The following is a 27,244-nucleotide window of genomic DNA, read 5'->3' as shown; positions in this document are numbered from 1 at the left end:
CAAAACCTACTGAAAATATTATATAAAATTGTGATATTTTCTGCCTTAGTCCACAGTTTCTTAATTACAATGTAGCATATTAAATGATATCCTTTAAAACTTTGACTACATCATACTGTCCTTAAGAAACATTCCTCACTTAATAACTTTAAAAGGAACAGAAAGTACAATTACATTTTTGGCTTTAATAATAAAGAAGGTCTATATACATGAATACTTTGCATATTGACTATGTAAAATATAGATGTGTAATATATATTGAAAATGAAATAAAATCATGTAAAAAGGAGTATCTTTTGGGACTACACAGTTAATAGGGTACTTGCATTGCACTTTGCCAAATTCAGTTCTATCCGTGGCACCATATATAGTACTCAGAGCTGCCAGAAGTAATTCCTGTGACAGAACAAAACAGTTTGTGGGCCAGTAAAAAAAAAAAAAGGATATAAAGTCATAGAGGCAAGCTGGAAGGGTGGGAGGTGGAATATCTTTAGGAGTCTTAATTAGATGAATTGTCAGTTGATATCTATGTGTACTTATTTATGTTAATCTTTATATTTAATTTTTGGAGCAATGGAAATCTGAAACAACTGAAGGTTGGATACTTCCTTTCCACAAATTACATTTCTTAAATGTACAAATCCAAGCATGAGTCACCAGCTTCAGGATTCCAACTCCAATTCATTATGCTCTATTTATAAGGAAACAAACCAGTGACCTTCATGTAGTTTTATAATGAATCTGTAAACTACAGATAATGTGAAAGATGAAATCATAACATGAATAGTCAAATGAGTTCAGTGGGTGATCTAAAATCTAAAACAATAAAGTATATTTTATAGAGGAAATTTCATTTACTCTGTGGTCGTTTTTTCCAAAATTACTTGGTGTGTGATTGCATATGATGAATTGATTTGAAACTAAGTTGTACATTTGCAAAAGGCTGTGTTTATTGACAAGGGGTATTGGACTGCCTAATATTGTTACTGAATGCATTTTATCATATTGTAAGCAAGTACTCTGAATAGTTTTAGTGAGGCCGAAATGATAACACATCAGGTAAGGTACTTTCCCTGAACCTAGTAGATCCATGTTAGATTCTCAGCAGCCCATATAGAACCTAGAGCACCACCAGGAATAATTCTTGAAAAAAATGATTGAATAATACATATTGAGAAGTTGCTGAGTAATCCCTGAGGGTGGCTGGGTATAACCCCAAACTAGAAAAAATTAGTTTCAGAAGATCAAATGTGCTGGGTAGATAGGGTTGGGTTGGAGGGCATGTTTGTTGCCCCAGAATCAATTCTTATTCCCAGTTCTGCTCTCAATCCTGGTGCCAATGATTCAACCCAGGTTGCCATATGTCAGGCAAGAACATAACCTCCTGCACTATCTAATCCTAAAAAAAACAAATAAGATTAATATCCTTAGGAGGGTGCCGAAGGCAAAAAAAGATTAATATCCTTAACACAAAAGAAATAACTCTAAAACAGAACAAATAAGATCAATGCTTATTTCTGGCTCTGCTCTCACTCCTGGTGCCAGGGTTTCAATTAAAACCAGGTTGCCTGTATGCCAGGTAAGAGCCTAACCTGTTGTACTAACTAACCTAAAACAAAACAAATATACTGGTCCACTTTCTGTCTTATATGTAAAATATTTGTTTTTTATGCTTTCAGATTAAAAATACATATTGTAGTGATTTTATCCTGTGATTTTAAAGACTTGCTTCAAGATAAGTAAATATTTTGATTTGATGGATTTAAATAAAATAAAACAAACCAAACAACTGTCCGCCTACTATCTAAAATTATATAGACAGTTTCCAAATACTATTTAGAAAAAAACTATACCAAACAGATTCTGCCACTAGTCTCAACCTCAGTTCTGAATTCATTACCTTTAAAATATTTTTTGTTTATTTTGGGGGCCACACCCGGTGACACTCAGGAGTTACTCCTGGCTATGCACTCAGAAATCACCCCTGGCTTGGGGGACCATATTTTTAAGAAGCTGGAGCGATAGCACAATAAAGTAAGGCATTTGCTCTGCATGCAGCCAACGCAGGACGGACTCTGGTTGAAATTGTGGCATCCCATATGGTCCCACAAGCCTACCAGGAGCAACTTCTGAGAGATTAGTCAGGAGTAATCCCTACGTGTAGCCAGGTGTGATCCAAAAACCTAAAAAATTTTTTAAAGATTTTTAGTATTTTTATTACACATTGGTTACAAGGTTGCTGTTTTGGAGGCAGAAGACCCAGTTTTCATCCCTAGAAGCAGATCCACCAGAAGTGATCCCTGAGCACACAGCCAGGGGTATATCCTGAGCATTAATGGGTATATTGCCACTAAAAGTCCAAATTAGCTAGAAAATTTCTTATTCCAACTGAATGATAAAAAGCCAGAAATAAGCCAGAAAAAAGTTGTGAAAAAAGCTATAAAAAGCTGACCTTTGAGAGCACCTTATTCAATTAAATATTAACTATTAATATTTAATTAATATTCAATTAAACACTTCAAAATAGTTTAGTTATATTGCCATAGTTGAGAGAATATTAGTGTTCCATTTCACATCAGGTATTCTAGTTTGCAAGGTTTCACATCACAAAATGCTGGCACATTTTTACTACATATAGACTTTCAAATATTAGAATTTGAGTATTTAATTTATTTAGCTAAACTCTGGCTTTATGATTCATAAGTATTAAATACTTCACTATTATGTAAAGATCTTGTATTTGTTGTTGTCATTTATTATTATTGTTTTGGTTTTAGGGCCATACGTCTTTGCAAAGCTAAGGACTACTCCAAACTTTGCTCTCAGATCACTCCGGTGTTCAGGGGCCATATGTGGTCCTTGAATTCAGATTGCTTGTGTGTGTATATGTGTGTGTGTGTGTGTGTGTTTAAAGTAGGCACCATACCTGCAATAAGATAGTGTTAACTAAAAAATAAAAATTAAAAAAACAAAAAAATAGGCATTTTCATATATATGAAAATTTTATTTCATTACATTAGCCATTTTAAATATCAAAGTAGACAGTAAAATATTTGACTACTTGAATGTGGTTGTGTTTTAACCCTGAATAAACGATGACCCTCTTCATTTTTTATGACCCTTTTCTTTTAAAAACAAAATATTCATGTTATTCAAACAAAGTACAATAAAGTCTTTTGTAATGCCATTATTTACTCATTCTTCTGAGAACTGAGTATTTGCATTTTATTGATGAATCTTTGATATATTTGTCCCTTTAAGTGTTTGCTTTACCCTTATTTCAACTGAACAGAAATAAAACATTATTAAGCCTTAATGGGGTTCTTATAATTTGCAAAGCATATTTTTATACTGAAACTACTGAACTATCTTTGGATAGGCTGAAAGCAAAATAACAGTTGTTTGTGGGAAACTTAGGAAAAAGTTATTTTGAACAATCAAAATTTTCCTTGAGATCACAGGATGACTTATTTTTAAACATAATCTTAGATAACTGGAATGTGCATATGAATTGTATAGTGTATAGACTAATAGATAAAGCAAGATTATTATCAGTGGCATCATTTTTCCATCTAGTCACCAAGAGAAAATCTATTATTGTATAGAAAAAGTTAAAAAAAATAGGAAGGTTCAAGGCTGTAGAGAAAGTAGAAAGGATCGGACACTTGCCTTGCACAAAGTTGAATCTGGTTTGCTCCCCAGCATACCATATGATAGCAGAACACTGCCAAAATGATCCCTGAGTGCAAAGTCAGGAATCAGCCCTGAACATCACTGAGCATGACCCAAAAGTACACAAAAATAGGAAGAGTAATAGAAACCTGAAGTCACAGTTTGTTCTAATGAGGCCTAGTGTTGGTGTTGGTGTAGTGAGGCCTTTCTCTGGCTCTGCCTGGCACCTGCAGTCCCTACGAATTCACAAAGCAGTCAGATGAAGTTTCAGGAGAAATCCAGCTTTATTACAAGGCCCTAACCTCCATGTGCCACAAAGCTTCTAAGCTAAGTAGCCTCTTCCCTGCTGCTCATCTTCCATCCTATTTGCATGTCTGCTCTCCTTCCCCCAGCCTCCCTATTATCCTCTGTCCCAAACAACAGCCCCTCCCAGGTGTGGGTGGGACTGACCATCCAGGTAAGAATAGCATAGGGAATTGGGGGAGCAACAGTTAATAACAATACAATAAATCTCGGATTGTATATATAAAAACAGAGATAAAAGCTGGGAACAGTGAGGATATGATAGATGACAAGCATTAATCTAAGGGATATTATGTTTATGGGGGAGAGGTAAAGCAAGTTGGTCAAATGAAACAGAAACAGAGAAAATAGTTAATTTTATTAGAGTGTTCCATACTTTTCAAAATTGACCAAGATTTTATAAATGTTCACTTAAATATTTTTGAAATTGGAAAATATAAACAGATAGTGTTAGCTATGGACTTGAGATCTAACCAACAAAGATAATGAGGAAATGTTGCATTAAGCCCTTAGGATGGACTTGGATGGTGAATGGAGGCCTTTGTCCTTAGGCTCAGGACCACGTGGCTCCATCCTCCATTAACTGTCAGGTCATCATCTTCAGGTGGTCCCAGCAGGAATCAGACTCACTCAGATAGGCATCAGGAAGTATCAGCTTTATTCATACCTTATCCACCACATGTGTGGCCTATATCATAACCAATTAAGCATTCAGCCATTCTTAGCTAGCCCTGCGTCTTAACTTCTTTCAGCCATCTTCCCTTTGACCTCCATGCTGGCAAAAGACCAAAAAGTCACTAATCCCCTGGCCCAAAGGCCTTATCTCACCTTTCCAAGACCACTCCCAGGAAATGGGAGTGTTCTAGCAGGTAAGGTAACTTAATATCTGGTTCCCAAGACCCCGCCCAGAAATGGGCGGGTCTCAGGTAGATACACCTAAATCCAGGGTGGAGTCACAAGGAAATGGGTCAGTTTATTGGAGATACCAGTATGCTGGAGCCACACCTTTCCCAGGTGGTGACCCCAAAGAGAGTTCACAGTCATTTCATAGGGCTTACGGGCTTTAAGCTAGGTACGGTATAACTGTAGGTTCACTATAGGTTCACTCAATAATGCCCACAGGATAATATATGATGCCAGATTGAACCTTGGTCAGCAGCATGCAAGACAAACAACTTACTGCTGTACTATAGCTCTGGTCTCTGGGAAGTTATTTTTTATGAAGGAGGCTATGGAACTAGTTGTAAACTATCACAGGTGCCCACCAAATTAACAGGAGACCTGAAATAAATAAACCCTTCATAAGTAAATTGCACCATTGCAAAAATAGCTCACAAGTTCTGATTGCAGTAGTCATCTCCCTGTTAGGCTACTGCTATTAATGTCAGTAGTTGGTTGGTTACAAACATTTTACTTTCTTCTAAAGATTCTTGTAGTTAAACACTATGCTCTCTCAGTGTAGAACATAAAACATAATACATACATAACATAATGTACATAAAACATAATAGTAATAAATAAAATGATACATACATACATAAACAGATAAAACATAAACAGATAAAACATAAACAGAAAGCTGATGGCTGTGTTATTGGTATTATGTGCATGGAAAAACATTATCATCGTGTTTTAAAATCTTAATCAATATAAAATTATAAAAACATGATCCAGGAGGATAATTTTGTTCATAATCCCACAACCAATATATTAACACTGTTAAAAAATATGGTATAGTTTCCTAACCTATCAACATTTTGTGTATTAACAAGCAAGAACTATAAGACATATACTGTGAAAGGGACAGAATAGTTTGTAGTGAAGTAAATCTGTGAATGCAATGTTAAAATGATGTTAAAATGACTATTTGACGGGCTGGATAGATAGCATGGAGGTAAGGCATTTGCCTTGTAAGCAGACGGATGGTGGTTCGAATCCTGGCATTCCATATGGTCCCCCAGCCTTCAAGGAGTGATTTCTGAGCTAGAGCCAGGAGGAACCCCTGAGTGCTGCCGGGTGTGACTCAAAAACCAAACAAAAAATTACGACTTGATTAGAAATGATATTTGTAAAACTAGATGTTTTCAGTTGACAGTACTATCACCTTTCAAATAGTAGTCATTACCTGTTCATTAATTTTCTTATCTAAACACTCAAGATTAAAGCCAAAACTGTTAGGAATAGCTGTCACAGCTACGTTTTACATATATGCCCAAAAGAATATGATAATGTGTTTAAAAGCACATGTTTTGAAATGAAAAAATTAAAATGTTGTCTTTGTTGGTACAGAAAAAAAATGGAGATGCAGAAGATGGAACGCCTCATCTATATCGATCATTTGTTTTTCCATAGCATGTACTGCACAACTAATAATTTTGTCACCAGTTTTTCAGCAAGCACACACTCACATTACTCCAGATAGGAATCTCATCTCATAGTTACACTAAATTGCTATTGTGTAACTTTGCTTCCTAAAACATAATAAGTAGAAATATTTTACAAACATTTTAGTAAAGAATGTGTTTTTAATTAAGGTATATCTGTAATTAAATAAATAATTAAATAAATATGATATGTATTATGCCAATTCATTATCAAATAGCACTAATGTAATTATGGTATGTTCTCACATATTTTATTTAAATAAACCATTGTTTCATTTGGAACCATATTAGAGACAAGAACACTAGTTCTAATCAGTAGCATGAGGCGTATTTTAAAGTTTAGGTTAAAATAAATAGCTTTACTCCTAGTTGTTGTTTCCTAATTTAAAATCAGAACTGGTATAGAAATCAAATACATGATAATTTAGTCTTCTAGTACATTACACATTGGGTTATTAAACAAGTATTTTCATTAAATTATTTAAGCTGTGGTTTTGAGATTTGTGCTCAATACTTTATTTTATAGTTAAAATGTGTTAGCCATTGTTTATGATTTTATAAAATACTTTAATGCCTTTGAAGTCAGAGCAATAGTACAATAGGTCAGGCATTTGCTTTGCACATGGCCAATATGGTCCCTGGAGCCAGCTAGGATTTGATCCCTAAGCACGGAGCCAGGCATAAGCCCTAAGCACCATTGGGTATGATCTCCAAAACAAAAAATTTCAATGAAACTCCAACAAAAATCTTTAATATTTAGTATATTTTCCCTTTAATATAAACACCGTGGTTACAAGGTTGATGATTGGGTTTCAGTACTACAATGCTCACCTACACCAGTGCTTCTCAATTATTTTCTGCTACGCCCCTTTAGAAAGAAGAAAACATTTTAGCACTCCCCGTGCGACTGTAAATAGTATCTTTATTAAAAAATCTTTAACCTGCAAAACAAAAATATATAAAATAATTTGAGCTGATTTTTTCATCAAAGGTGATGTCTGGATTACTGGCTACAATGAGCACGTTTTGCAATGCCTAGCTTTTCGAAGCAGGGTTTGAAGCAGAACACAGCAACTCTCAGCTCCAGAGACATACAGAGACATAAACACGCGGCTTAGCTTGCTATGATAGTGTTTGCCAAGGTCAAACGCGTCCCCCTTTAAAGAGCCTCGCCCCCCCCCCGGGGGAGTGCGCCCCATTATTTGAGAAGCACTGCCCTACACAGATGTACATTTCCCGCAAATCATGCCTCCAGTTTCCCTCACAAGCTCCTTCCTGCCTGACTGGGAAAAACATTTAGCTACTCTTTCCTTTCCTCTCTTTCTTTCTTTTTTTTTTTTTTTTTTTTTGGTTTTTGGGCCACACCCGTTTGACGCTCAGGGGTTACTCCTGGCTATGTGCTCAGAAATCGCCCCTGGCTTGGGGGAACCATATGGGACGCCGGGGGATCGAACTGCTGTCCATTCCTTGGCTAGCGCTTGTAAGGCAGGCACCTTACCTCCAGCGCCACCGCCCGGCCCCTCCTTTCCTCTCTTTCTCTCTCTTTCTCTCTGCTCCCTTTTCCGTTGTAGACTCTGTGGTTTGCACTATTGCTAATGAAGGGATACTGCGCCTATGACTTTATGTATGTTCAGCACCCAGTTCTTGTCCAGCGTGATCCGTTATAAATATCATTGTCAAAGTAACCCAGTTTCTACTTTAATTGCACTGCTCCAATATTTGTGGCAATACTGGAAGCTTCCTACCATGGACTGGTCCTCCTGGACCCCATCTCAATTGTATCTGGGTATTATTAGTATACTATATTTTTTTATATCCCACAAATGAAAAAGATGTTTTTTATGTCTATCACCCTCTCCCTGACTCATTCCCTTCAGCATAATAATACCCATATCCATCCATATATAAGCAAATAAAATGATCATTTCATGTATATTTCATCACTTTGACCATCTTTGCTATTTATATTAGCACTTCACTTTATTGCCTAGCTAATTGTAATGGGGAATTGCTCTACTCATTTGGGTCCTGTACATAGGCCTGTTAATAAACTGCAAATAAAAGAAATAATTTTGTTTCTGTGTCCACAAATATTGCTCAGCAGTCCGAAGTACATGTGTTGGATGCAAGAAGCCTGGTTCAATCACCAGAACCACACAGTTAACTACACAATTCCTGAGTACAGACATGAGATTAATCACAAATACCACACTAGGATGTGGTACCAACAAAAACCATATCTGCAAGTGTTACACAAAATTTAATTTTCCTCCTGAAAAATTGTAGCAGAAATATTTAGGATATTTTTCAGGCTCCCAAATAAAAGCTACAAGCTTTTATATCTAAAATAACATAAATCACTACAATTTGAAATGTTATTTCTCCTTTCAGCATCAAATATCAAGCTAATATCTTTGGGTAAAATAATATTATCCATTCCTGCTCTATAATTATTTTACATAAAACAATACTTAAGCATAACAATTGACATAATTTTGTTGACTATTTTGTAACGTTTAATGTGTTTAATTTCTTCCTTAACTGAAGAAAGAATATGGAAATGCTTGCTCGACTCTTGTGACTTTTAAATTCATTTTATGTGGAACTGTCTTTTTTCTGAAATGATGAATAGCTGTCTCATCTTATTCAAAGATGCTTATATATCAATAGTGTAAACAGTAAAAAATTTAGATGTTAATGGTGCCCTGAATAGAATTTTTGCTTCCCAATTTCTGATTGCATTTTTCTAAATGTTTATTTTTAGGGTAATTTTCCAATATCCATGAGCATCTATAGACCATTCATCACTGTGCTTCAAGAATAATTGTAAGTATCCCCATAAATATGTCTGTGAAATTTTATTTTGAATTAACAATAAGCCTATATTTAGATGATTATTTTCATGTATATAACATAAGCCTCCTTCTGAAATAGAAAACACTTTTGCCATTAAAAACCTATTACCTATGAACAATATAATTTAATGAGAAAATGTTTTAATTCTACAAAAGTATCAACATATATTACTACCTAACCACAACTTTATAATAACCTAATAAAAATAATAGCATGACTATGAGCAATTAGATACATTACAGCTAAATAGAAATTTCAGTTTTATCCTTCAAGTTAAACTTTTTATATTAAACATATAAAGTAACCTAATGTATTTGGCAAGAGCGATAGTGCGGAGGCTAGAGTGTTTGCTTTGCACTTGGCCGACCTGGGTTGCATCCCTGGCATCATACTATATGGTCCGTTGAGCCTGTCAGGAGTAACTTCTGAGCGCAGAGTCGGGAATAATAACCGAGAGCCACCGGTGTGGTCCCAAACCCCATAAATAAATAAATAAATAAATAAATAAATAAATAAATAAATAAATAAATAAATAAATAAATAAGTAAGTAAGTAAGTAAGTAAATAAAATAATCTAATATAAAATAAGCATGACTGTAGAGTCGTGTGCTGGGAGTTAGGTTGAAGTTTGGTTATTCCACAGTTTCCAGAAGGGAAAGGGAATTCCCATTCCATTATCCAGCAAGGACAGTGGAAGCAGTTCCACAGTAAATAATCCATACACATCTGAGGTATAAAGAGACAAGAAACTTGAACCCAAGCCCTTTACCAGCCAGCCAGCTGCTCCAAATCCGGAGTTAGCAAACCTGCTACAAAAGACCCCCTCGTCTAAGCCTTGCTTCTATTTATTCAGATTCACACAGCAGCCCTCTCCGTAAACAGGGGGGAGGCAGGCAGAGAGAACAGATACAAAAGATAAATATTATAAGACCACTCCGGTCTGGAGCGGTTGCGCAGTGGTAGGGCGTTTGCCTCTCATGCCCCGGCGTTCCTTATGGTCCCCCCAAGCCAGGGGCGATTTCTGAGCGCTTAGCCAGGAGTAACCGCTGAGCATCAAATGGGTGTGCCCCCCCCCCAAAAAAAAGATTCTGAAACTCAAAATCCTTTCTATTGTGGACTTAAAAGTCTAAAAGCTAGGTCCCGGAGAGATAGCACAGCGGCGTTTGCCTTGCAAGCAGCCGATCCAGGACCAAAGGTGGTTGGTTCAAATCCCGGTGTCCCATATGGTCCCCATGCCTGCCAGGAGCTATTTTTGAGCAGACAGCCAGGAGTAACCCCTGAGCACCACCGGGTGTGGCCCAAAAACAAAACAAAACAAAACAAAAAAGTCTAAAAGCTAGAGAGAAAGTTTGTTGGTAAGGTACTTGCTTTGATTGTGGGTATCCCAGGTTCAGTCTCCAGCATTCTATATAACTATGGAGCCCTACAGGGAATGATTGCTGAGCTCAGCCTCCTGTGTAAATCTGAGCACAGTTGGAAGTAACCCCAAAATAAACTAAAGAAACATTATTTAAAGGATATGATGGGTAACAGAACGTTGCTTTTCAAAAGGAAGTATAAGTAGTATAAATGGTGAATAACACAGCTTGGGAATGGACTCCTTATACTTTCTGAGCATAAATATTTGGTTAGGCAAGTAAATTTGGGCATGGAGAATAAAAATTAGATTCCTTATCTTCAATTCATGGGAGCTCTCAATTGTGTTTTTAATTGTCCTCAGCCATAGACAAGGTGTGCTACAAAATGTTTTTAGAATGTAAGCTTCATGGGATATGCAGTATAATAATAATAAAAAAAAGAACTTATCAGACTTTGACAGTAAAGTTTTTTCACTCGTTGAGTATAAATTTAATTTATGATTATTACATATGTGAAATCATATATTATAAAAATAGAATTTGAAAATGAGAGTGTATTAATATTTGAAAAGAAATAGGGATGGAGTTAGTTTGGAGCTAGCTGCTCTAGAGTGTTAGTTTATTGGGGATATTTGGACCACACCCTGGAATGCTATGGTGTTAGTCCTGGCTTTATACTCATTAATTACTCCTGGCAGTGCTCAGTGAACCATATGGGGTGCCGGAGATCAGACCTAGATAAGCCACAAGCAAGGGAAATGCCTACCAGCTATAGTATTATTCTGTCCCTATGAGTTACGGATATGTCTAGAAGAAAATGGTAGTTTTTGAAGACAATTCCATCAAAATGACTTAATTAAAACATAAACATAGAATAATTATCATCACATTTCTGTTCTAATTTATTTTGATGACTAAGGTTACATTTCCACTGATTAATATATTGAAAAAATATTGACACTATAGACACCATTCCAAAGAGGAAAGTATGAACTTGCAAAAGGTCTGAAGTGTGTGTACTCTTTTATTCTTTGAGATTTTTTCCAACATCTCTCTTATGAGATGTGTACTTTCTTCCTTTAGGGTGCATTTCCCTATTCTGGAAAGACTTGCACATCCCTTCTTGCAGTGTTTACTTTGATCTTTCCTCTTTGGAAAAGCCTTTGTTCCTTTTTGAGCACTTATCTTCCTTTTCCTCTGCATTTGTTTTCCAAAAAATTATTTCACTTCTAAAAAGGAACTATAAGGTTTGTGATATTAAAACAACAGTATCTTCCTGAGAGGGCACAGAAGTAATTAAAAATTTAGTGAAGTTACTTGCAAATTATTTCACTACATGGTGTAGTTTAATTTTGACATTAAACTGATCAAACATTAAACTGATCAAACTGAGTCATCTCACACATATCAATAACATGTTAAGTTAAACCTGGTAGGAATAAGTCAATGTACATAGACTAGGAACTCAATCTGATTTTTTATTTTTAACACTATCTTATCTATAATTTATGGCCCTATTTTGCATGCTCCTTGCTCTTCTCTGGGCCTGTGTGTGTCCAATTATACAAAACAGTTGGAACCTTTCTTTTCTCTCAATATTAGACAAAGTTTAAAACCTAAATTCATTTAATGAAAGAAGTTCCAATGAATTAATAGCTTAACCAGAGGGAGGCACATTCTAATGCTGAAAATATGATTCAAAAATTAAATTCTTCAAAGATCTGGAAAAGAAAATATACTACAAATGACCAGTTTATATTCCATAGTAGTATGGAAGGCTGGCCTCAAGAGGGCATGTTAGTGACATGAAAAATACATGTACAAAATAGACAACATATTTAATATAAATGTTATATTTTTATAATAATAGATGTGTTAATTATTGCTGTAGAAAACAGTTTTATGATTATGTTTCTGTGTGAATGCATACATTTATTAGGTTGTGAATATGTGTTCACATCTTGACATTCTTTCTGTTTTTGAAATGTGGTGTCTGATGCTTTCTAAGGCTATATTAGGCCTTAACAGACTCAACTATTATCAAAAATAAAAGTTGACTTGATTTATATCTAGGTGTCATTCAAACTTAATAATACTTTCCCAAAAGTCTTACCTATGCAGTATAAGCTACAGTGCTATTTTACTGTCAAGGTAATAACGTAGGTAATCTAGTCAATGTCTCCTATGAAAAATGATCAGTTGGACAAATTTATACCTTCAGAACTGGATAAGGTTGGTATTTTCAGTAAGTATTTTTCTATAAAACATCACCACTTAAATTTTCTTCATACACAGGAGAAATGCAATGAAGAAATGCTGTACTTCTTGTATTTATCTATAAATGCTGTACTTCTTGTATTTATCTATAAATGCCACAAATTAAAGGACAACTTTATTGAAGAAATGCTGTTTATATATTTATACTAAAATAATATATATAATATCCAATATCATGACATAATTTTCTTGTCACATTCTCAAAACCTATATTAACAATTATTGAATTATATCTTCCATGTATTTGTTTTTATTTGGGGGCCACACCTGATGGTACTCAGGCTTACTCCTGGATTTGGGTTCAGGGATCATATCTTTAGACCAAATGGGTTGCTAGGGATTAAATCCAATTATCCAAGTGCCAGACAAGTGCCGTTTCCATTATCCTATTTCCCCACCCCTCATTTCTTACCTATTTACCTTTCATTTATATGACTTTTTATTGATACAAATAAAGATATATTCACTTAATATAAGACAAGTTTTAAATATGCATCTCCATATATACTATTATGACAATAACAGCATCTATTCATTTTAAACTTCAGTAAACTTAGGTTATAAACTATTTTAACTAAAATATGAGGGAGTCAAAAGATTACTTAAAGGGTGAGCACTTGCTTTGCATGCAGAAGGACCATGATCAATGTCTAGGACTATATGGTTCCCTTAGCACTTTTGGGAGAAATCTCCAGCACACACCCATGTATGGCTTCAATGCAAAAAAATAAACCATCAAAATATCATAACAAAATCTATATTAATTACGTTGTTTTACTGATAACTTATACATAACATATCCTTGTTAATTTTGGTAATTGTTTCAATAGTATATATTGATATATTTATATGCACATTCTATACAAGTTATAGATTTATTGATACTCAAATTTTCAATTATCTTATGTAATAATAGGCTATGTGTGAAAACATTCCCTTAGCTAAGTAGTTAAATATTGATTTATTTTAATAAGCTAATGGAGTCTATTTTGAATATGAAAGGCTATGACCTATACCTAATTTTCACTCTGAATAGCATTTGTCAAAATCCACTAAAGCTTAAAACATAGTTTAGAGTGCATATATTCTAAGAAATTTCAAATTTTTCATTTCACTATTTGGAAAAGAGAGATTTGAAGTAAATTTACATGGCTTATCAGAGAAATATCAGAAGTGATCTCTGAGCACACTACTAAGAATAATCTAAGGGCATTCTTAGATCTTGTCCCCAAACAAATATGGAAACACATACTTAATAAACGGCAACAATTAACAGTAATATATGCATATATTATATAAAAGGGGCTTATTACTAATGACCAAGATAAATAATGTTACTATTTCACTCATTTAATACATTTAGGAGTCCCAATTTATACTGCTATGGTTTTCAAAAAGTGTGCATATTTTAATGGCATAGAAAATTCCACATATTTTGGGTATGAATACTTGCAAACTGAGTCATATATACATCTTCTTTTACTCTTATTGTTAGACGTTAGCTTCAAACCAAAATTGAAAAGATAATTCAGATAAGTAATACATTGCATATATGCTCTTGTTATATGGGGGCCAGAGTAATGGTATAGGAAATGGGGGGCTCTTGTCTTTCTCATCTCAGACTCAGATTCAATCTCCAGCATCCCATATCATTCCCTGAGCCCTGCCAGGAGTAATTCCTGAGTGCAGAACAGGGAGTAACCCCTGAGCATAACTGAAAGTGGCTCCAAAAACAAAAAAATCATAAAACCACTTTCTAGACATAACTTTCTTAAATAGAGGCTAAAGTGTTAGGAGAAGCTAAACTAAAGGCTAGGTCAAAATTATGGAACACAAGAACATGCTGCATGTATGTGGAAGTCCCAAGGTCCAATCAATCATATTGTCCCTAGTGCAATTTACGAGAAGTTGGCCTTGATAAACTGTAGGTATGGGACAAATTTTTTAATAATTTTCTTTTGTAAATATCATTTTATTAAAGTACAGTCACTTATAAATCTATTTATAGTTAAATTTTACACACACACAATGTTTTAGCACCTATGCCATTTCCAGTGTCAAAATTCCTTCCACCAATCTTCCCCAAAATCCTCCCCCTCTCACCCATCCAGTATGCCATCTTTACAGATACTTTTAAAAGTTCAGTTGTTCAAGTTTGAGGTACATATCCCAGTGTTGTTGACTCTGTGGTTTGGATATTTAACTCTATCTTTTCTTAATACCACCAGTGTACCTGATTTCTTGACCTCTGACACTCTGCCCTGTGACTTCTCATCTGTCTCTTTTCCCTCTCCCCTCCACTTTCAGTTCCATTCATGTTTCCATGAGTTGAATGTAAAATGAGGGTTTATTGCAATGTAACATTTATTTGAGAGATATTAACTTCATACTTTTAATATTGCTTTTTAGTATTATATATGCTAATAAAATATGAAAATCATCACATATCTGTGACACATCAATGTACATTATAGTAATTATATAGTGAAACAATATGCCATTAGATATCTTTTGTAATCTGTGTAATTGCCATTTCATTTAATATTAACATCACAGAATTTTGGTGAAATTAGCACTCACTGTCTTGCATATTTCTTAGAATCTCACTATGGATACCATATTAATTTAGATACATAAAAATTGTCAGGATTGGGGCTGGACGGTGGTGCCTGCCTTGCCTGCACTAGCCTTGGATGGACTGCGGTTCGATCCCTCGGTGTCCCATATGGTCCCCCAAGCCAGGAGCGACTTCTGAGCGCATAGCCAGGAGTAACTCCTGAGTGTCACCGGGTGTGGCCCAAAAACCAACAACAACAACAAAAAAATTGTCAGGATTTATTGAAAAATTTCTATAATAATCCTATCAAAGTTAACTTCAGCTCTACCAGGATTATACTTTCTATTATTTTTGAATAAGCACTGAAATAAACTTTATTTATTTATTTATTTAGTTATTTAGTTAGTTAGTTAGTTAGTTAGTTAGTTAGTTAGTTAGTTAGTTTTAGGGTTCACACCCAGAAGCACTCAGGGCTTACTCCTGACTCTGCACTCAGAAATCTCTCCTGGCAGGCACGGGGGACCATATGCTATGACAGGGATTGAACCCGGGTCCATCCTGGTTGTCAGTGTTCAAGGCAAACCTGCTACCGCTGTGCTATCACTCTGGCCCCAATTTTAAATAATTTTTGTGTTTACATATGTTACTATCAATTTTTTGTTCTTATTGATTCTAGACTAAATACCAACGAGTTCATCATGATTTATAAGAAACAAATTGATCTTATCTCGACTTAAGAATATTTCGCTCTTTCTCAGATACCACTGAGTCATCATTACTGCCAATTTTTAGATCCATAAACAGAAAGAAAACTTTCTTCTGTTAAGAATATTTCCTTTAGGGCCTGGAGAGATAGCACAGCGGCATTTGCCTTGCAAGCAGCCGATCCAGGACCAAAGGTGGTTGGTTCGAATCCCGGTGTCCCATATGGTCCCCCGTGCCTGCCAGGAGCTATTTCTGAGCAGACAGCCAGGAGTAACCCCTGAACACCGCCGGGTGTGGCCCAAACACCAAAAAAAAAGAATATTTCCTTTAATTCCCCTACCCCTCCTAACACATCAAGCTCTACCTCCTATTACATAAGCTTTCATAATACAACATACAAATACTTTCTTCTGGAAATGATGGAAACCATTCCTTTACAGCTTATCCCCTTAATACCATCACTGATTACATTGGGTAATTTTTGTCATAAAAGTTACTTTAGTTATTATCAAACGTGATTTTGAGGATTTCTATCATCTTAATTAGATATTAACTCCAAGGTCAAGAAGATTAACTTTCTATGCTTATGAGTGTATCTCAACATCAAGTACAATGCTGAGAATAAAAGTCAGTGAATATTTCTTGAGTGAAAAAGGTACATACTCTAATTATTGCGTGTCAGTGAGAACTTCAAAATAAGTATTAACATAGGTGGCAGTTGTAAGCTAACAATGCGACTCAATAAAAGTACTGTCATGATTTTAAGTATTTTATTAGCTTACACAAGCAGTTGACATCTAATGTCACATTTCTGTCATTGAACAGTCTACTAATTTTGAATGTCTTTTTGCTCAGTTCCATGCATCAACCTTCAATGTCACATTTGAAAAGTCATAAAACATATATGTGAGCATGATTTCAATATGGTGGTAGTATACTAATACATTGCTAAATAAGATTATTTTGTGGGAAAGGCAAGGTTTTGGCCACACACAGTGGTGCTCAGTCTTAACCCTGGATCAGTTCTTAGGGATCATGATTAACTTGTTCACTATACTATATGGGGTACCAAGGATTATAATAGGTTGGCTGCATGCAAGATGAACACTGTACCCACTATATTGTCAATCCAGCCACTAAATAATATAATTGTTAGTTGACATTTTCTTCTGGCTAGCTAAGCTTCAATATTTTTACTTCAAGTATAATATAACTCATTTGTATTCATTTAGCTTCCAAACATCCTTGTTATATCTTAGTCATGTTTCCCTTTTCTATTTTAATTATTGAATATTTTATTTGAGCACTACTGATAAAGCAATATCTTTTAAACATTATGGTGGGTAAAATTATTTGGGGACTCTAAACTGACTAATACTATTTTTGATATATTTGGAGAAGGTTCAAAACCTTTGATATTCTTAACAAGTTTCCAAATTATATTGCTGTTGTTCAATATTCTATATTTGAAGTAGAAAAGTAAAGGAACAAGAATATAAATTTTCCTATAATGAGAGAGATAGTAAAGAATTTTGATATTGTGTATTACATATACTCATATCATATATAGCTCTTTAAGTACTAAGCTCTGCTGTTGTAGTGTGACATTAGTAACCAAGAGAAAATGAGTTTGGCTAGGTCCCAGAATATCTGTGAATATTATTATTTTAATTAAAAACTTTTTACTTAATATTTTATTCATCAGTTAACTTTTCAACCACATTAATATATAAATAATATTTTAATGTGAGCCAAAGAAGCAGTTTCCCAAAATATCTGGTATAACATAAAACACCAAGTAGTATTTTAGATATTTTTATAATTTTTCTTACAGACAAAAATTGTATGCTATTTATACTTTAGTGTACATTTTTCCTAGAGGTTGGTGTTGTGTGTGGTACAAAAGATTGCAATTGAGTTAGAACTTGAAGAGCCATTACTTTTCTGTGCATACAAATACAAAGAAGTAAAAGAGATACAGGCAAGCAAAAGCATTTGTGTTTTCTAAACTAAAATAATAGGAGTGTATCATGAGAACTAGAAATCCTTCTGGGTTGAGAAATTTGTAAGGAAATGAGGGTTTCTTTTGTTAAATTCATACATTTTAGTTGAATAACCTGAGATGCAGTACAAAATTATTAATTATTGGGTTTCAGTATTACAAAGTCCAACATGCATTCCTTCACCAGTGAAAATTATATACCATCAATGTTCCCACTTTTATCCCACAGTTACTCATTCTTCCTCTATGACAAAGATTTCTCTTTCTCTCTCTCTCTCTCTCTCTCTCTCTCTCTCTCTCTCTCTCTCACACACACACACACACACACACACAAAAACACTTGATCTTCATTTTTTCCCATTTTAAGCACTGTGACTTGCAATAAGATTACTGAAGGGGAATCGTGCATATCACTTTACTTCCTTTCAGCACGCAGTTCTTAGAAGGATAATTTCCAATTATTATTGTCATAGTGATCCCTTCTCTGTCATAACTACACTCCCCAGCTCCTTGTGACATGTTTACTACCAAGGACCAGTACTCTGGGCCCTCATCTCTATTGACCTTGAGTACAAATAAGTGTAATTAATTATTCTATGACTATTCCTCTCCTTCTGATTCATTTTACTCAGCCCAATACTCTCTGTATCCATCAATGAATAACAAAATTTTATGACTTTATTTTTTCTAACAGCTCCATAGTATTCCATTGTGTAGATATACTAGAGTTTCTTTATCCATTCATTTGTTTTAAGGCACTTGAGTTGTTTCCAGAATATGGCTACTGTGAATAGTGCTGCAGTGAACGTTGGAGCAATGTTACATGGGACTATATTATGTAAAAAGGTGATATTAAAAGTTATCACATTTTAGAATTTTATAAAAGACCTGATTTGGGACCAAAGTTATAGCACGATTGGTAGGGTGTTTGCCTTATACATGGTTGATATGTGTTAGATATCAGGCATCCCATAATTTCCCCCTGAGTCTGTCAGGAGTAATTTCTGAGCACAGTCAGAAATAACACTTGAGTGCTGCCAGGTATGATCCAAAAACAAACAAGAAAAAAATAACAAAACAAGAAAAGTAAAGAAAAAAAAGAAAAGAAAGGCAACTAATAGAAAAGAAAAGGAAAAGAAAGAACTGTTCTGGTAGACATACAGAATGAAAATGATTGAAGAGACTATGAAAGTCTACATTTGAAAGTCATTATTCTTAAAAAGTGGTTGTTGAAAATTCATTGACAAAATTGACACAAACTGAACAAAGTCAACTCGTCAATTCATTTGTCCATTGTTACAAAGCACTCAAAAGACTGAAAAGGAAAACCAAGAATTGATGATCAAAAACTAAAAGGATTGGCTCTACAACTTCCCAGCATCCAACTTTGTTCATGAGCTACAGAGTAGATAATTTTGAGAGGTAAAATGAGCTTATAGTCCTTGTAAAATGAGATTATAATCTTTTTAAATCTTATTACTATTTCCATGAAAATAACATTGCAGTAAGAAAGTTAACAATAGAAGTGATTAGGATTTATGAAAGGTAGAATATAAAGTGAAAATTATTTTAATCTCAAGTTTTAATCTACTTTCTTTCCATTTCCCATCTGACCCTCTCCCCCCCAAAAAAGGTTGCTTTGAAGACTTTTTTAATTTCATGTCTTAATTATTATATAAACACATTTCATTTGAAAAAAGAAAATTAAGACTTACTGAGAAGTTATTGTGTGCAAGAAGCTTGGAAATGTAAAAAATTCTCCAAGGAATGTAATTAAATGGGAATTTCTTTTGCCACTGATTACTGATTACCCAAATCGCCACTCAAATCAGGAGACATTTTATTGCAAACAAGTAGTTGAAATTTAATCATAATGTAGGCATAAAAACTGAGGTAGAGCAATGAGGGTAATATATAGTTATAACAATAGAGGTGTATAAGGCTATAAATTGTTTGAGAAAGTTTGGTGATGTTTTAAAAATCATTTTCCTTTTAGTTAATGCGACATAGTTATAATAGTATTGGTTTTTATAGCCAATGTTTATTTTATGTATGTATTATTTTATTGCACCTTAAGCACAAATTCCTTATGTTAATTCTATTCTAGTTTTCCACAGTCCCTACTCAGGCCATTTGTAAAACTCAGTTTTGTAATTCAGGATCAATGGTTTGACATAGTTTATTACTGTCCAATTTACTGTTTCTTCATATATCAGAAATGGATGAGATCATTTTGCATTTGTCTTTATTTTCCTATAACTTATTTTAATTAATATGATACCCTTCAGTTCCATCCAATTTACAACAGAGAACTGCAAGATGTAAACTTTTCTCATATCTCTATAGCATTCCTTGTGTGTATGTAGCATAACTAACTTATTTGGTCATCTGAGTCATTTATTTCAGTTGCTTCTTTTTCCAGGCCATTGTAATTTATGCCATGATCATAGGTGTGTATGCTACTTTCCAAATTAATGTTGTATTTTGGAGTAGAAGCTAAGAAGTGGAAACTAAATCCTATATAAGTGTTTTGTTGTTGTTGTTGTTCAATTTTGATTAGAGGCCAGATGAGACAGTTTTCAGAGCCTCTAGTTCTTTTTATTTTTTTATTGATATCATTGTGAATTATAAATCTTTCACAGTTGTATTTCAGACATATAGTGATAGTGAATTAGGGCCATTCTTACCATCAGTGTTGACTTCCCTCTACCATAGTTCCCAACATGCATCTAATACCTCCACCTTTAGCTCCCTGAAATACTAGTGTAACAGGTCTATTTTGTGATTAGCTTGTTATAGTTTGGTTCTCTTGATTCTTTTGTCATTGACTTTGAGGGGCTTTATTTAGATTTGATCATTTTTTCTATTCAGTATTCCTCAGACCACTTGACCCCTTATTTTTCATTTCTCAATTTGTAGAAAAACATAGAAATATGAGGCAGAACAAAATGATTCATGTTCCCAGGTTCTATGAAAAGGCCAGGATCCCCTATCTAAAACATATAAATAAAATTAAAATAGAAAAAAGGGAGCAGATGTGGCAAGTTTTGAGGTTTCTTTTTGTTGTTATTATTGCCATTTTTTTGCATAGACACCATATACTTTGGGGGAAATTAGAAAGGAAATCCTTTGGTCTAAGAGATACAGGGTGTATCCACCTATGAAGCATACTGTCGTAAGACTGACTACAGGCTTCGGGGATGTTGGTTGTCCAACCCCAAGGTCTTTCTCTATGGCCCCAGAAAAAACATCTGCTCAGTTGTGGTTGACAAGGTCAATATCTGTAATTAGAGTTCTTGGTTTTTGCACAGATCCTAGGATGAATCCTAGGATATGACCTTTCTTTATGGTCCCAGGAGAATTTCTGCTCAGTCACAGTTGACCTAGTCAGTCTTCTGTAGTTAGAGATCTGGTTTTTGCACATATCCTAGGATGGAGTTTCTTCTGATTTCATCTCATTGTTAGGTGGTGAGTGAGGTAGGGCAACCTGCCCTTAGATCCAGTTGTTGCTGTTTCCTCTCTTAAGGGTGTCATATGATCCTACCTTGGAGCAAATTGGTGCCAGAGTGGTATTAGGGCCTCCCCTGGGGAAATTTTATTCCTGGTGCTGTTGCAGGAAACTGTGCTAATTCTAAGGTTGGTATCCGAGATTTAGGGTTGGATAGTCCATGTCCTATCAACTGAGGCCTTAATCAATTCCTAGGGGCTTAGTTCTGATTTGGTGCTAAGGGATCATTTTTAGGACAATTTGCAGGACAAAATATTTTGCCTGGAGATCAAACTAGTCCCTTGTTCCCCTGTATGATATTTCTGTGCCCTCTATTTTTACACTTTTTTTTAGAAATTTCCATGCTGTTCCAAATATTCATAGGACTTTAAGGGGCATTAATAGTGTGATCTAAACAATAAAAAACATTGATCTTTAACATATAAGAAAATAGAGTTAATACATCCTATATATTTGAGAGAAATTTGGAGTTAGTGTGTGAAATGGGGTTGATTGTTTATATATTTGCTTTGATTACCTCAATTATCTAAATATCTAAATATCTCTTTTTATGTCTTTCAAAGTATTCACTTAAGCAATAACTATATATAGTAAGAGCAATGAAGCAGACATATTTTCAATTAAATATGTAGTCACCCATTATATTTGTTAATGACATCACCATAGTAATATGTATTAATAACAAATACTTTTTGTGCTAATAAAAGGTTTTCCTGATATTAAAGCATGTACTTTGCCTTGAAGAAAAGACTTTGATGACAATGGGTGGAGTACTTTACCATTAGATAACAGTGCCAGTCTGAAAGCATGCACATAGATCTGCTTCTTCAATAGCGCAGTGACTAATAATACAGCTTAGAAAATTGAAATGCTTGAAATATTACTAAAACATTTTTTGCTTGCCTTGTTCAATTGTTATTGGTGGGACCGTGTCCAGCTGAGTGCAGGGCGTACACCTCGCTCTTTATTCAGGGTAATACTGGATGGGGTGGGTGGTTATGGAAGAATATGTAGTGTCAGGATCAAACATTGGTTGACCATCTACAATAAAAGTACCTTTTCCGCTGTACTATCTGTCTCTCAAGACTCTATAACATGATTATTTATATAACTTCTTTATTTAAGCACCCATGCTTACAAATATGTTTGTAGTAGGGTTTCAGTTATGAAATAAAAGAACACCCCCTTTTACCAGTGCAACCTTCCCACCATGAATGTCCACTATCTCCCCTTCCTCCCCCACCCCCTGCCTTTATTTGAGGCAGGCATTCTACTTTTCTCACTGACTACCATTATCATGATAGCTGGTAGTGTAGTTATTTCTCTAACTGAACTCACCACTCTTTGTGGTAAGTTTCATATCATGGGCTGGTCATTCCAGCCTTCATCTCTATTGTTTCTGGGCAATATTACAATAATTTATCTTATTTTTCTTAAATCCCATAGATGAGTGAGACTATTCTGTGTCTTTCTCCCTCTGACTTATTTCACTCATGTCCATCCATGTATAGGAAAATTTTATGACTTCATTTTTCCTGAAGGCTTCATAGTATTCCGTTGTGTATATGTACAACAATTTCTTTAGTCACTTATTTGTTGTCAGGTATCTGGGTTGTTTTCAGATTGTAGCTATTGTAAAAAGAGCTGCACTGAATATAGGTGTGCAGAAGGCATTTTTGTATTGTGTTTTTGTGTTCCTAGGGTAAATCCCTAGGAAAGGGATAGCTGGATCATATGGGAGTTAAATTTCCAGTTTTTTGAGGAATGTCCATATTGTTTTCCATAAAGGCTTAACTAAATAGAATTTCCAAAGCAGTTCATTTCTCCACATGCCTGTCAGCATTGATTGTTCTTGTTCTCTGTGATGTGTGTCAGTCTCTGTGGTGTGAGATGGTATCTTATTTTTTGTTTTTATTTGCATCTCCCTGATGATTAATGATATGGAACATTTTTTGTGTGTTTTTTTGACCATGTATTTTTTGGACAAATGTATTTCTTCTTTGAGGAAGTGTGTATTCATTTACCCTCCAGCTCTCCCTTTGCCTGTCTCTATGGCAGACATTTTCTTCTCTATCCATGTCTCTGTCTCTCCCCTCTCTTTCATCTTTTCCCTTTCTTTCAGACACAGTGATTAGCAATATTTTTACCTCCTTTCAGCACCCATACCCATTCCAACCTCCCTACCTATTTGGCAAGCTTCCTACAATGGACTTGTCATCCTGGACCTCTAATCAATTGTCTTTTGGTATTATTGCCTTATTATATTTTTATATACCTCATATGAGTGGACTAATTCTTTTTTTATCCCTCTCCCTCCAACTTATTTTGGTCAGTATTATATTATTAGGGGGGGCACACCTGGTGGTACTCAGGGGTTATTCCTGGCTCTGCACTCAGAAATTTCTCCTGGCTCAGGGGACCATATGGGATATTGGGGATAGAGACCGCATCTGTCCTATGTCAGCCATGCGCAAGGCAAACACCTACCACTGTGCTACCACTCTGGCCCTCAGCATAATATTCTAAATATCCATCCATATATAAGCAAGTTTCATGACATCATTTTTGTACCAGCTATATAATATTCCTTTGATAGATGTACAACTATTAATTTATGTATCTATCTTAAGACACTCATGCTATTTCTATATTCTGCCTATTGTGAATAATTTTATAGTGAACGAGGTCTGCAGATGCTTTTCTGAAATGTGTCTATGGATCCCTAGGGTATATTCCCAAATAAAGTATTTCTGGAACATATGAGAACTCAATTACAATATTTTTGAAAACTTTGCATATTATTTTCCAAAAGACTGAACCAATCTGCATTCCCACTAACAGTGAATGAGAATCCCTTTTAATTCACATCTGCAGCAGCATTGGTTGTTCTTATAAATTTTGGCATTTGCCAATCTTTGTGGTATGAGATAATATATTATTTTTGTTTTGATTTTTTATCTCCTTGATGATTAATAATGTGGAACATTTTTTCATGTGCCATTTAGACATCAGTATTTCTTATTTGAGCAATTCTGTATTCATCTCAAAATTCCATTCTTGTATAGACTTAGAAGAATTTTCACGGTAAAGTCTACCAGTGCTTTATATATCTTAAATACTACCTCCTTATCACATGGGTATTCAGTTAAAAGGTTGTTCCATTCTTTTGGCAATCTTTAAATCTGGTCAACATTTCCTTTGATGAGCAGAAGCTTCTTTATTTAATGTAGATCAATGTGTTTACCTTTGCTTCCCCTTGCTTGATCTAAATATGTTTAACCCTTGAAGATGCCTTTAGCTTCAATATCATGGAAAATTCTTCCTATAGTTTCCTCTGTGTGCCTTTGGTTTCAGGTCTAATGTCAATGTCTTTAGCTCATTTTGATTTTACATTTGTGCATGTATTAAAAAGAGGTTTAGGTTCATTTTTGCATGTAGATAACAAGTTTCAACACTTGTTGAGAATTTTGTTGCTCAACTTCATATTTATTGTTCCTTTATTAAAGATTAATTGATTATATACTTGAGGACCTGTGTCAGAATATTTTTGTCTATTCCTTTGTTCTGAGAGTCTTTTTGTGTCAATACCATGCTACTTTAATTATTACATCTTTTGGGGGGTTGGACCATGTCCTATTGTGATCACTCAGGAGTCTCTCTTGGGGGCTTGGAGGACCATATGGAAGATGGGAATTGAGTCTGAATCAGCTGTGTGCAAGGCAAATTCCCTACCTTTAGTGTTTTACCTTTAATGCCAGCCCCAATTATTACAAATTTATAGTGCTATTTGAAATTGGGGAATGTTATGTCTACATGTTTTTCTTCTCAAGGACTATTTTAACTATTCCTGGAGGATTACTGTTACATATGCATTTCAGAAGTGTTTGATATATTTATTTGAAATATGTCATAGGTAAACTTCTAGAGATTACACTAAATTTATTCAATTCTTTGGTGAGTATTGCCATTTTAATGATCTAATCTTCCCTATGAAAGCAAGGGATGGGCTTCTTTGTATCAGTTTTGTTTCTTGAAATATTGTTAGGAAGTTTCACTTATTTTTTATTTACTCTTTAGTTAAGTTTATTCTGAAATAATATGATTTTCTAAGGCATAGCTGAATGGTGTTATATTTTAATATCTCTATCTTCTCCTTCATGTTTTGTATATTGAAAAGCCACAGAATATTGTATAGTGTTTTGTATCTGCCACTTTACAAATATTGTTTATAGAAATTTATTTGCAATCTTTAAAATTACCTAAATATAATATCATGTCATATGAAGATAGTTTGTTTTCTACTTTTCTTATGTGGATGTACTTCAAATACTATATTGAACATAAGCAGCTAGAGTGGACAATATTTTCATGTTCCAGATTTTAGGGAAACTGCTTTTAGATTTTCCTCATTGAATATATTGTGTGCTGTGGGTTTGTAGTAAATAACTTTTACCTGGAATTAGGGAACTTCCTTCAATTCCAATCTTTTTGAGAAATTTTTTGTGAATAGGTGCTGGACTTTGACAAATTTTTCTTTGCATCTATTGCTATGATCATATAATTTTATTTTTCCTTTTTTTTGCTATGATTGACTTGTGCATGTTAAACTATCCTTGCATGCCAGGAATGAATCGTATTTGGTCATGTGTATGACCTTTTAAAAATTGATTGAAACCGTTGTGATTTAGAAAGTCATAGTTTTTCATAGTTGGGTTTTAGAAATACAATGAAACAGGGCCAATCCCCTCATCAGTGTTGACCTTGTTCCATAAATGTTCCCAGAGTGGATCCCATACCAGCACCACCCCTCCCCCACATCTTGCCAGTATAACAGGCCTATTTAAATTTTAGATAGAGTTTGGGTATCTTGAGTCCATTGCTGTTGACTTTGGATTTAATATTTAGTTCTGTCCTTTTTTATATTCACCAATGGACCTGAGACTGCTTGACCATTGGCCCCCTCCTTTCATATCTCTGTTTCTTCTCCTCCTTTCAATTTCTTTCCTTCTCCTCACAATACACTGGAGCCAAGGGTGTTTGGTACAACTCACATTTAGAGTCCTGCATTTTTTCATGGAGTTATTCTAAGTACTAAATATAAGTGATATCGTCCTGTGTTTATCTTTCTTCTGGTTTACATCATTTAATATAATATCTTCCAGGTCCATCTATGTTGCAGCAAATTGCATGATTTCAGCATTCTGTGCAACTATGTAGTATTCCATTGTATACATATACCAAATCTTCATGATCCATTCATCTGTTGTTGGACATCTAGGTTGATTCCAAGTCTTAGCAATTGTACTGAGTGCTGCAATGAATAGCAGTGTGCATACATCTTTTTGGATGAAGGTTTTTCTGTCCTGTGGAGATTGTAGGGTCATATTGCAGCTTAATGTTGAGTTTGCTGAGAACCCTTTATACTGTTATCCATAGGGTTGGACCAGGCAGCATTCTCACCAACAGGAGATGAGAGAAGGGTGTATGACTTTTCTGAGGATTTGTTGCTTTCTATTTGCTAGTATTTTTCTAAGACTTTTACATCATCTGTGTTCAAGAAAATATGACAGTAATTCTCTTTCTCTTTTTGTGGTGTCTGCTTTTGGAGTCAGGGTGATGTTA

General features: G+C 34.7%; 1 protein-coding gene across 2 annotated transcripts in view; it reads left to right on the top strand.

Moving 5' to 3' along the window:
- HTR2C (5-hydroxytryptamine receptor 2C) overlaps positions 1–27,244 on the top strand; it is a 257,024-nt gene that overhangs the window by 12,698 nt on the left and 217,082 nt on the right. For both annotated transcript variants that reach the window (XM_049767586.1, XM_049767587.1), the window contains exon 2: positions 9,124–9,185. The gene's annotated coding sequence lies outside the window, so the exon portion shown is untranslated. The remainder of the gene's footprint in view (positions 1–9,123; positions 9,186–27,244) is intronic.

Source organism: Suncus etruscus, chromosome X (genome assembly GCF_024139225.1).
Source record: "Suncus etruscus isolate mSunEtr1 chromosome X, mSunEtr1.pri.cur, whole genome shotgun sequence".
Lineage (NCBI taxonomy): Eukaryota > Metazoa > Chordata > Mammalia > Eulipotyphla > Soricidae > Suncus > Suncus etruscus.
This window is presented reverse-complemented; position numbering and strand designations above follow the sequence as displayed.